At 36.8% G+C, this 13,112-nt stretch overlaps 1 pseudogene; it reads left to right on the top strand.

Moving 5' to 3' along the window:
• Positions 1-12,889, top strand: part of LOC135219058 (coiled-coil domain-containing protein 170-like) — a 52,998-nt pseudogene extending 40,109 nt beyond the window's left edge.
• The last annotated feature ends 223 nt before the right edge of the window (positions 12,890-13,112 follow it).

Raw genomic sequence — 13,112 nt, 5'->3', positions numbered from 1 at the left:
ATCATATTTCTGCACAGAAATAAAAAATACCCTATTCGTAGTACATTTTCATATACATTTTAAACTTAGAAGCATAAACATTTATAAAATCGACACATCGATCGCTAATTTGCACTTTTTTTAAATCGATATTTTCGGCAGAGCGGCAGGCGGCGGCTTACAAGAAAGAACATGAAAAAACATCGTATTTGATAACGTGAAGGGCAGTTTCAAAAGCTGCCTTTGTATCATATTTCTGTACAGAAATAATAATGCCTTTCACGTAATACATTTTTCACACATTTTAAACAAAAGCATGAACATTTATGAATCGACACATCCATAGCTAAATTTGCACTTATGTAACTCGATATTTTCGGCATAGAGCAGCGTCAGAGGCATATATTTTACCCTAATACCTACGTAATAACTCTCCATAAAATTTGTTAATATAATCTTTGCATAACCTTTATGGTCTGAACGGCATTTCTACATATGTATGAACTCGTTAGACAACGGCGCTAGCGGCGCTGTTAACTGAAATTTGTGCCGTAAAGATACCTTTAAAATGCCTTATTTTTTTAATTAATATTTTTGACAACCGCCGTAAAACCGATTCGCCGTTGAGTGATTGCGCCGTTAACCGCGGCCGCCTGTAGTATATATATATATATATATATATATATATATCAGATTTTAAAAGTTATTTTGCATTTTGCTTGATTGTCCACCTTCATTGGTGGAAATGATTAATTTTCACTGTGTGCATATGGAATAAGCCAAAAAGCCAACCAAACCATTGACATGCTGAGTAACTTTCCATGTTTGATAATCATGTAATGATTGATGCTTCTACAAATAAAGAAAATAAACAAATAAACTGATCACTAAGAGTCAGCAATAAACTGGGAAGAAAGATGTAATTAGCACTATAATTATTAATTTGCTGGCCTTGTATAGGTAAGCATTATTTTAAATCTATAAAGAAGTGAATGTGCACCTCGTTTACATCCTTGTTAAATAAACCACTCCGACTTTGTTTAATTGTCCAAATGGGAATTACTGGCTGTATTAGTCCCCTACTTCTGCCTCATCTTTAATGAGGATTTTGCAGAATAGAACTAAGAATAATGTATTCTCACTATATGTACATCTATCTTTCATATAATAATATAACGTTCACAAAAAATACTTTTGATTTTTACCTTCTTAGTTCCTATTTTATTTTTTTACTCTTGATTAATTTTCCTTGAATAGATAGCTCTGTGATGGTCAGCTTATTAGTTTTACGTACTGGTATTTCATTTATATTTGATATACATTTATTGCCAGATAAGTACAGGGTGGTCCGAAAGTCTTATTACCCCTACCAAAAAGTACCAACATATAGAGGTTTGTACAAGTATTGCAATAATACAAAATACATATCCTGGATTCAGTTTATTCTCTGTAAGAACAATAGAACAAAATAAGAACACTGAAACAATAGAAGAACAAATAATATGGTAATAGAGAAGATGCACTGGATTCAGTTTATTTGCTTTCATTGATACTGTTACACATCAAGACGTTCTGTATGAACACTGTCATTTTCGTGGCACAAAATGGTGTGGCGCCATGTTTTGTGTGATATTCGACAAAGCCATGCTTTGGTAATTTGTCGCAAATGCTGCCCAAACAGCGTCCTTCAACTGTTAGGTATTTTGGCACTGTTCACGTGAAACTTTCTCTTTGGTACGGGTAACAAGACTTTTGGACCACCCTGTACAATGTATATTCCATATTCCAAATAGATGTGATTACAGACTCTGGTTATGTTTGCTGGAAAATATAATTCCGCCATCTACTACGAATATATTATTGATTTCAAATATTTTGTTATATTTCAGGAAGAATTCTCGGTATTCTGTGAAGAAAATTATGAAAACGAAAATAATTATAATGTAAATGTCTTTTTAAAGTAAACTAATTCAAAACAATCTGTTTTGTCGTGATTTACAGCCTGTGCCAAAATTAATGCTAATGCCAAGTCTCATTGGGATCTAACGAACATAGCAAGCTGTACCAAGTAATTATGAAACACTTATATACATTGCTTCCTCACATTGACAATTATGTATGTACTATAGAATATGGGTTAATGTTGCTGTTGTTCTCCGCATGTAGCTAGCCTTGTTATATCACAGACCGTTGCTCCCAGAGTGCTTCATAGGGATTAGGGATGAAGTGGTGACCCTCTCAACTTCCTTCTCAGTTTTGTGGGTGTCACATGAGCATCATCTCTTGCATCTTTTAACTCATTACAACCAAATTTGCTCACAGGTAGCAATTTTGGGGATTAACTGAAGTCACACTTTGGTGAGCAAAGCATGACTGCAGATGTGTTCCAACAGAGAGAAAGAAATAAATAGTTGTGACTTCAGGAGTAAAACTGTTGAAAAATTCCTGAAAATCTTTCTGTGAATCACCAAGTGCATACTGTGCTAAGACTTCCTCCATCCTCCTGTAATAATTCCCCGCCATTAAGAGAAGCTAAGACCACCTACTGCTTTTGCTTTTGCAGAGTCGAGCAGCGCAGCAACAGAAGAAAAATGATGAACTGACAACGAAAGTGAACGAGCTGGACACCATTAGATCGAGGCAGCAAAAAAAATCACGCAGCTTAAAGAACAGGTGCCACATAAGCGGCGATATGGTTTGCATGTGCTCGTTTTTCCCTCACGAGTTTCCTGCTCTATTCAGAAATTTTTGGCCCATTCTTTTCTGCATGTCTTCAAACTTCAGCTGACTTATTTCAGCATTTCTATCTCTATTATGCTTCGTTACTGTGCTTTAATTTCAGTCTAAGCGTAAATCACAATAGGTTATTGTTGTCTATTGCTTTTTTCGATTTTTTCAACCAGAAATATTTCCTTCTTCACTATTACTCTTCTCATGGTTTCATGTTAAGATAGTTCTACATGATCTTTTACTTGTGTCAAAGAGATAAAAGCAATACAGCAAATTCATGAAAGTAAAGCGAGGTGATGAAATCCAAAGTGACATGAGAAGAGCAAGATTATCCAGCTCCAATATAACTCCACCTATGAACCTTGTTAACTTCCCCACAAAGTCAAGTCGTCTGTTAGTTCTTTCTCATTTCATTCATCATTTGTTGATTGCTTGGCAAAACTTCATCCGAGAATGTGGAAAGATTTGCACACATTTACAAAGAATGCTTTATAAAGGTCAACTGTGATCATACACTGCATGCTACGAAGAGATATGGGGATATTTGTCTGAAGGTAATGTAAAAACAGTTGCCTTCATTTTTTTTTATATATACATATACATGTTATTTTTCATTTATATTCCTTTTTTGGTTCTCTGTATTGGACAGTTTCGCTCATTTGCGGTCTGTTTTTATTTGGAATTCTATTTCATGGAAGTTTGCTTAATGTGCAAGCTAATGGACTTCTCCAACTGTTCTGTATGAAAGTGCGGATTCTTTAAGAAACAATGATAATGATATTATTATTATTGTTATTCATTATTATTACATTATCAGCTAATATCACTTTAGTGTAGAAAACTGTTTGATTTCAGTTTTTCTAATCAGTGGGTTTTGTTATGATCAAGTTAGAACCCTATCTTTATTCTTGTGGAAGAGGATTCAAATGTGGTTGTTGGGGGCATTTATGAAATCGATCAGTTCTGGAGTGGAACTCATTTGGGAGTCCGGGATTGAAGCTGCATAGTGGCAAAGAGAAATTAGAAAAATAAGGGTAAAACCCAACCTCCGGAATCTCAACATTCATATAGTTTATAGAAAAATAACTATATTTATGAGAGTTTTGCTAAAACAAATCACAAAAATATCCAATTCTAATTCTAAAAAGAGAGAACATTTAAATCATATATCTTTCAAAAGAATCAGATTTTCGATTTAACTGTCAAATACGATGCTCTGGAGCCCCTTTTCTTTATGTTTATATTTGCAAATCCTCCAAAAATTTTACGAAACAACCATTTGCACAGAGTGAATATGCATGATAGTGAGACCTGGCATTTTTTTGCGATTTTGCTAGCAACATTCAGCGCTCTTTGCAACTGGGCCCCGCCCACTGTTTACATCACGACCATTCCTTGAAGTTGATTGCATGGAAGTAGTTTTGGAAAGTGGGTGAATCTGTGGTTCTTTTATCTCCATTAATTTAGCAATGGTTGTTTTACTGAGCTGAAATAAGTTCTGTTTATTATCAAAAGGAACATTACATTATCCCCTGAAATAAAATCATATTACACATCTCTCAAAAAATGGTAGAAAAATAGGAAAATATGAATGAAGTCATAAGTGTTTCTCAAGGCTTCAGTGTAATTTTTCATAAATGGGCTCACCTGACCACGGAGGTAACACAGGGAATACCTGCTTTCAGGTAGGTGCACTTTAATTACCAGACAATGATAATTGCAGTGCCGTCTAATATTGTCAAGAATGTTCACCATCCTAAATTTAAAACACAAAAACCTATCTCAGTGCTATGACAAACAGGTATATTACATTTTACTACATTTTATTTGTCATAAAATCGATTTCATTGCAATTGTTTACACATTCGGTGGGATGGCAAGCAGTGACTCCAACCTCTCAAAACCAAAATATGTGTATGTATAACTTAAAGTTACATTATGGTAGGCTCATGGTCTAGATAGGCTTTACGAGTCATACTGGATGTAATTTGCTGAGAATTTTCTGAAGAAAATTGTCTCCTTTCGAAATCATAGATCATAAAAAATTGTGCAGACCTATGATGTCCGATGTATTTTCTGTGTTTATGCAGCTTATGACACTTGGATTTGCTGTTATGGTGCTTGTAGTGTCTTCGAAAAGTGTTCCTGTGATGGCCTAACAATGCAGAATAAATAAACAGAACTATTTATAAAATACTAGTATAAAGAATTATCTGCCTACTATTTTCAATTGAAATTTAGTAATTTGTTTTCATTAAAAGTAATCGAGATCATGAATATATACGGTAGAATATTCTCCTAACAACAGAGAAAGAGAGCGAGAGAGAGATTTCCTGACACTTATGTATTTTTTTTTGTCCAACAGGGTAATCTACACGAATGCCCCCAAATTCAAATAAATCAGGCTAGTTTGTCATTTCATGCATGTCTTTTTCAGCCTTCATTGATTCTTTTCTTATTTCTTTATTTATAATATGATGCTTTCCTACCATAGCCTTCATTTTCATAGAAATGCTACAGTAGCCTTATATGTGAAAATCATCACTGTAATATAATTTGTTATCCCTTGTGTAAATATATTTTTCTATATAATTTATTGAGAGCAGTTCAGTAGTTTTGAGTATAAGGCTGAGACAGCCCTATGATCTGTCTATTATTATTAATTCATATTTCCTATTTTTTAACCATTTTTAATGAGATGTGTATTACGATTTTATTTCAGCAGATTATATAACGTTTCCATTTGATAATCAGCAGAACTTATTTTAGCTTGGTAAAACAACCTTTGCTAAAGTAATGAAGATGGAAAGAACCACAAGATTAACTAACTTTGCAAAACCATTGCCAACCAATCAGCTTCAAGGAATGGACATGACATTAGCAGTGGACGTGGCTTAGCTGAAAGGAGATGTGGCTTTTGCCATAGTAATGCTTATCTCTTGCAATATCTGCTGTAGCAATAAACATAAAAAGTAATAGCACAATGGATGACTTTGTAGATAATGCATAGCAGAACATAACATTGCCTCCCAAACTTTGTATCTTATATACCAGTATCTACCACTGTTTCACTGTATGTAATACAAGTGTACTCTGAGGCACTTATTCCAAGTTACACCTTGAATTGTATAATGTTTAACTCTCAGCCTTTTCTTCCCAGGTGAAGACTCATGGCGAGCAGGTGCTGGAAGAACGACGCCTCAATGAGAATGGGCTTGAGACGTTGAGTCAAGAACTGGCTGTGACAAAACAAGCTGTTAGAGACCTAAGCAGAAGAGAAAAGCAGGTAATTATACAGTGGTACCTCGAGATACGAAAGGCTCAACTTACGAAAAATTCAAGATACGAAAGCCAATGCAAAAAGAAAAATGGTTTAACGGCTCTACATACGAAAAGTTTTCAAGATACGAAAGGTTTTCTGAAAGTCCGAGATTCGCCCGGATAACAATTTTGAAACTCGCGCGCGCCGCCATCTTAGTACTAGTAGACTCGCCACCATCCTCCTGCTCTCCATTGGTTTCCTGATGCTAGTCACCACCATGAGATCCTTCTCTCCTATTGGACAGCATCCCTCCCATCATGCATCTTATACTTATATGTGGTGGCGTACCTATCTCAGCCTCTTCGTACCAACATCTTATCGTATGCACACGACATTCGTTCGGTCCAACGATTTCGTTTAGTAACGTAAATTCGTTAGTGATTTCATTGCAGTACTATTATCATGTGTGCGAAAACTTTATTGTGTAACTTATACGTAAATTAACGTACAAGATAACGTAGTCATGGGTCCCAAGAAAGTTGAAATTCACGGAAAGAAGCGCATGCTCTCTTTGGAGACAAAGATGGAGATCATGCAGAGTACGAAGCTGGTATGCGATTGAGTGTGATCACAAAGGAATACGGCCATAATCTGTCGACAATAGGCACCATCCTTAAACAAAAGGATGCCATCAAAGCAGCTACACCGTCGAAGGGCATCACTATTTTGTCCAGCAAGAGGACCCACGTGCACGACGAGATGGAACGGCTGCTCCTCGTCTAGGATAAAAGACAAAGAAATCGCTGGCGATACAGTAAGGGAGACAGCAATCGCCCACAAGGCCAGCGCTATTTTTGGCTATTTGATTGCGCAGGCGGAAGACGAGGGAGGGAAGGGACTTCAATGCCAACCCCAGAGTTCAAGGCTTTGCATGGCTGGTTCGAGAAATTCCATAAACGGACTGTCATCCATTCGGTGGTGCGTCATGGGGAGGCTGCCAGCTCGGACACGAAAGTGGCCTAAGCATTTAAGAAAACTTTCGACGAGATGATGACCAAGGAAGGCTACAGTTCTCAGCAGGTTTTCAACTGTGATGAGACTGGCCTTTTTTGGAAAAAAATGCCTTGTCGGACGTACATCACGGAGGAAGAGAAGAAGCTACCCAGGCATAAGCCTATGAAAGACAGGCTTACGCTCGCACTTTGTTCAAACGCCAGTGGGATTGCAAGGTGGAGCCCCTACTGGTGTATCATTCCGAGACTCCTCGAGCCTTCAAGGCCCACAAAGTGCTTAAGGAGAAGCTTCCAGTGATGTAGGTCTTAATGCAAAAGCCTGGGTAACGAGGCTTTTGTTCACCGAGTCGGTAAATCTGTGTTTCGGCCCGACAGTGAAGAAATTTTTGGAAGAGAAGCGCCTCCCCTGAAATGTCTGCTGGTGTTGGACTATGCCCCTCCCCACCCTCTGGCCTCGAGGAAGATATCCTAGTGGAGTATTCCTTCGTTAAGATTCTTTTTCTTCCGCCCAACACCACCCCTCTCCTCCAACCCATGGACCAGCAAGTGATAGCAAACTTTAAGAAGCTGTACACGAAACATCTTTCAAAGATGTTTCGACATCACCGATACCACAAACCTCACTTTGCGTCAATTTTGGAAGGAGCATTTCGACATCGTCATTTGTATTCGACTCATCGACCAAGCTTGGCAGGATGGTTTCAAGGCGAACCTTGAATTCCTCGTGGAGGAAACTCTGGCCTGATGCCGTATCCGCCCGAGACTTCGAGGGATTTGACGTGGGCGAAAGCTGGTGCTGCAGAGTCCGAAACAGTTGGCGATCCCGAAACTGTTTTGGAACCAGATCTTGACGAGATCGTTGCACTCGGCAAGTCCATGGGGCTGGTCGTCGACGAGGACGACATCAACGACCTTCTCGAGGAGCACAAGAGGAGCTTACGACGGATGACCTGAAGGAGTTGGAGGCCATGCAAACATAATGTCGTTCAAGAGGAGTTCTCTAGCAGCGCCGAGGAGGAGGACGACGGCCCTATGACAACGGCAGAAATTAAGGATGTTCTAGCTGCTTTTCATAAAGTGCAATCGTTTATCGAAAAAAGACACCCCGAAAAGGCTCACACGGTTGTATGCTTGCGCAGTTCGATGATGTTTGCCTGAGTCGTTTCAGGAACATTGTGAAAAGTAGGCAGAAGCAATCTTCCTTGGATCGTTATTTTTTAAGAGGCCTTCAGCATTAGCAGGAGTAAGCAAAAAGGAAGAACCAAGTGATAAAAAACAGAAAGTTGAAAGCAAAAAGGAAGAACCAAGTGATAAACAGAAACGTTGAAAGTGGTGATGAAGTTGAAATTCTGTAAAAAAAAAAAAAAAAAAAAAAAAAAGCCTATGTAAAAGTAAAAAAAAAAAAAAAAAGTTTTAAAAATCAAAAAACAAAAAGAAAAAAAAATTTAATTTTTAAGTTTTTTGTAAGTTAAGTGGTTCAGTTTTGTTAATGTGTTTTGTAAATTTTAGTTTTATAGTTTTCCTTAAATTTTTTATGTTTTTTCGTAAAGTTAAGTGTACGTACGTACGTACGTTATCTGCCGTTTGTCCTCCTCATCCTCTGCCGCCATTTTCGGAGATAGCCTCACTCGAAAGGTAAGCTTCCACATTTTACGTACAGTATATTTCTTGTTACCATGTACACTAATATACACTTTATTTACAGGTTATATTTTGCATTTTTTTATTAATTTAGGTATTGAATGGTCCAAATTGTTGTAGTATTTCATTATTATAGGTCAATTTAGCTTTATTATGAAATTTACTGGGGTGTTTTCGGAGGGCTTGGAACGGATTAGCCATTTTACATGTAAAATGTGGTCCAAGATACGAAAACCTCATGATACGAAAGGAACTGGCCTCAGAACGGATTAATTTCGTATCTCGAGGTACTACTGTATATATACATATATATATATATATATATATATATATATATAGATATTATATATATATATATATATATGATAATTGTTAGCCATTTTCAGAGGACAGAAAATGGCTTAGCTATAGAACTGAAACCAGTGCTTTACAACCCCTATTACATTTTGTTGTGACTATCATATATATATATATATATATATATATATATATATATATATATATATATATATATATACATATATATATATATATATGTATATATATATATATACATACAGTATATATATATATATAATATACATATATATTTGTGTGTGCGTGTTTGATTAATTTTCATTATAGACCTTGTGAAAACTTGAGATGATGCAAGCTGAAGTGGACTGTTTTTGATGTCTGAAAAACCCCTCTGTGAGGACTTCTCCTAGTCATCATCTACACTTGTGTAGATATTGTCCAAAGGAACCTTCATAGAAATAGGGCGGGAGCAAATGGCCTATATGAATTCCCTCCACATTACATACCAGGCAGTTTCCCGGGTTACGACAGTGGGGGGTTCTATTCTTGAGATGCGTTGTAAGCCGAAAATCGTCATAGGCCGAAACATCGTCCAAGATCCTAAAAACCTTATTTTTAATGCTTTGGGTGCATTAACAACTATGTAAACTACATTCTTATTGCCATTTTTCATACTAAAAAAACCTTCAAATATTGATTATTTTGTATTTTTGGAGTCATATTTCTTCTGCCAGATCAGCGTTGTAAGCACCGTAATCCTGGAACAGGTGTCATAAACCTGGAAATAATTTCTGATGAATATAAATTGAAAAGTGGTTGTAACCTCAGAACGTTGTAAGCCAAACCCGTCATAAGCTGGGGACTCCCTGTATTTGGGTCTTGCTGAAAACAATTTATATTTATGAATTGAATTTATTAAATGATTATATAATGAGGACTGTATGATTAATATGGGGACTGCATAGCTAATTTCTCAACCTCAAAACCAATTCTTCATGCTTCATATAATTCTCAAGATGTGATGTTACAGGGACTTATAAGGATATGTATACATATATAAGTGTTTGTTTATTTGTGTATTTTGTTGTAGATCGCTTATTCATGTGTTACTCTGAATGGGAGACTAAATGGAAATTAAATAAATAAAGAGGAAAAATATAGTATCTGGATTATTCCAGTGAAGGATGAGAAACCAGAGTAGGCTTTTTAATGATGGTACACTGGACTTATTTACCGTTTAGCTCATCGATTTCCGCCGTACGGTGATCGAACTGATGGGCGCTGAGGGTGAGCCGGGTGCTGAGGGCGACTATGAGGCCATCTGTCGTCTGGAGAGGCTAGTTAATACTCATCGAGAACTGACAGATCTCTCACGGCGTATGTGAAATCACTGCTCCCTCCAGACCAAATAGGTAAGATGCACGGATACAAAGCCTTTATTTGTTAATGCAGACAGTGTGCAAACACTCCTATAAAACAAGAAAGCTTCCAGAGAACAGAAAGTAGCAAAAAAATGGCAAGTGCTAAAAGGAGGTCATAACATGAGAAATGAATTCTAAATTGGACTTCCACATAATAGATATATAATGACAAAAGCAGTGATGCATTTAAAGAGAATCAAGACATTCATTTAGGAGTTGTGGAGTTTTAATCACAAAGCGACTGAATCGTAAGTTTCCAGTTACTTCATATGACAGAAGCACCACAACTTTAAATGAGTTAGCAGACAAATATATTTTCATCATTTATAAAGGAGACAAGGAACTTCACATATATATGGAATAATTGCATGCCTTGTAACCATAAAAAATTGTCTGCTTCAATAATACTTATGAACATGGCTTCCATATTCACTATGTGAGGAATAATCAAAATGTGTTATTTTACTGGAATTCTTATTTACAGTGCAAGAACACTGGCGAGTCGATCCCCACCTCTGAGGTCTCCTTCCAGGCCGTCTTCAGCAATTCCTCATCCTCCTTCATTCAGGCTTGATTCTCCGCCAAGGTAAATTCGTTTTTCATCAAGCAATTCATCAGTCAAGGAACCTTGTCTGAAGACCAGAAATTGAGACACTATGATGCCTCACTTGACGCCTGGATATCTGTAAACTTGTTTAAGAGGCAAATTTATCTTACCTATCAGTATTAGGTGGTACTCCTTTTCTCCCTTCTGACCAGGGCATCAAAGGGCATTCAGTTGTCTGTCCTAGTTGCCTTGTAATAATAGTCAGCCAAAGTATTTTCTGTGTTCTACAAAAATATCTTCATGTTTCATAAAGTCTCTGAGAGCGTCTAAATTGATTTGTTGTTAAAATCGATATTCATTTATTCAGAATAAAGGAATTCACTTATTAATGTTAAACACAGATAATGCATAAATTCTAATACTTAATATTTGTTTGTTAAACCATTTGAACTTAATAATTAAAGCAAGTACCAGGTTTTAGATTGCTAACTAAAATTTCACTTCTACTATTTTTGTCTTTTCCCAGTAGTTAATCATTACTATCGAGGGCAGCCTATCATTCCTGTTTTTATAGCTGATTTTAATACAATAATATTTATGTTATTACTATTGAATAGACTTTTGTATGTTGTATGTGGATTGGTTATCTCCTTCGTCCTAGTTGGCAACTTCTGCAAACATTGCCCTTATACCTTGGGAGAGAATCATTCATAATTTCTTTGTTCAGCAAAAGTTGCCAAAATAAAGTGGTTTCTGTATTTTACTGTTTTGCATAGAATGATGTAAAAATATTAATTATTTATTCCACATTCTTGTTTCCTCAAACACAGCTCATAATTTTTTCATGTTCCCCAAACTCAGTTTATAAGTCTTCTGTTAACATAAAAAATAGTTTCTAATTTCAGATATTTACTCAGCACGTTCACAATTCATTATTTTCATTAAAAAAATCTCATCAGTTCCCAGTTTTGCTCAAGTCCATTGCCTGAATAACTTTTTCCCCTGAAAAACAGCCACATTTTTTCCTTATGGCTTATAACCTCAAAATCTCGTAATATTTTCATTTTTCCACAAAAAAAGCTATGTTTTGATCAAACGCTGTACGTACATACTTCCTTTGTTTTCCTCAGTAACAGCCCCCCATTTTTCTTAGACTTACAGAACAAAAACTAAAATTTCCTATCATCAATTTCTGTTTCAGGATGAACTCGGAGCACAACTACTTGGACATGTCTGAGGAACTTAGGGCTTTAGCCGATGATGCCCACAACCACCGCCCTCCTCCAAGGCAGGCACGAAGGCCCCCATCGGCCCACATCCACAGCCCACATCCCCAGTCCAACCCTTGGGCACCCACATGGTCATATGATGCTTCACCACCCACATATGAGGACTCCAAGCCCTCCAAAAGGCCTTCCACTGATGAAGATGATTATAATTAGAGAAGTTGGCTTTCTATAATGGTGTGTCACTTTATGCATTTATGCTGAATATTTTTTATTCAAAAATCTTAGGTCTTCGGTTAAAGGAATACTAAGAGAAGTTAAGAGATCATTCTGAGAGATACAGCGGCAAATAATATGAGAAATATTTAGCAACATGAGTAGTATAAAGTGGCGTAGGTGGAATCAGATTCTGCTAAATCTGAAATTTGTATCATAATTATTGTTTTTTGTTGTGACATCTTGTTGATTACTGTAATCGTAATTTGCTGTAAAAGTAGTATTAAGACTGAGGTCTCTGTTTTTTTTTCTCGGGAGGTTTTAAGCACAAGCAGGTACATTTTAGTCCTTACAAAATTGCCAAACAATCCTAATTACATTTCTCTTGCACTCAAAGGTTAACTTATTGAGAAGTTGTTAGGTACAAAAATATAGGCAAGGATGAGATCCAGTTGGAAGGCACAGGTTGTGGGGGAAATCAAAGATGGCGTGTGTAGAGGATTTCAACAATGTTTTTCTTAGGTCCCTCCTGATTAGAGTCCAATTGGGAATGCTGAGAAGACGATCGAGGGAGTTGGCCAGGGTCTGGTCTTTAATGGTAAGGGGAGGTCTCTGTAGGAGGTAGCACTCTCAGTGGTCAAAAATGACTGACGTTTCTCAACCGCTGTGGATGACATAGTACTGTCTGACTTTTGTCTGGTGTACAGCTCATTACTCGACCATCTTATTTTGGACTTCCCCTGCTTGTAGGCAGCTCCTGTTCGACTGATACAAATTGGT

This window comes from Macrobrachium nipponense, chromosome 1 (assembly GCF_015104395.2).
Source record: "Macrobrachium nipponense isolate FS-2020 chromosome 1, ASM1510439v2, whole genome shotgun sequence".
Lineage (NCBI taxonomy): Eukaryota > Metazoa > Arthropoda > Malacostraca > Decapoda > Palaemonidae > Macrobrachium > Macrobrachium nipponense.
The sequence above is the reverse complement of the archived record's forward strand: the minus strand, read 5'-3'. Positions and strand labels throughout refer to the sequence as shown.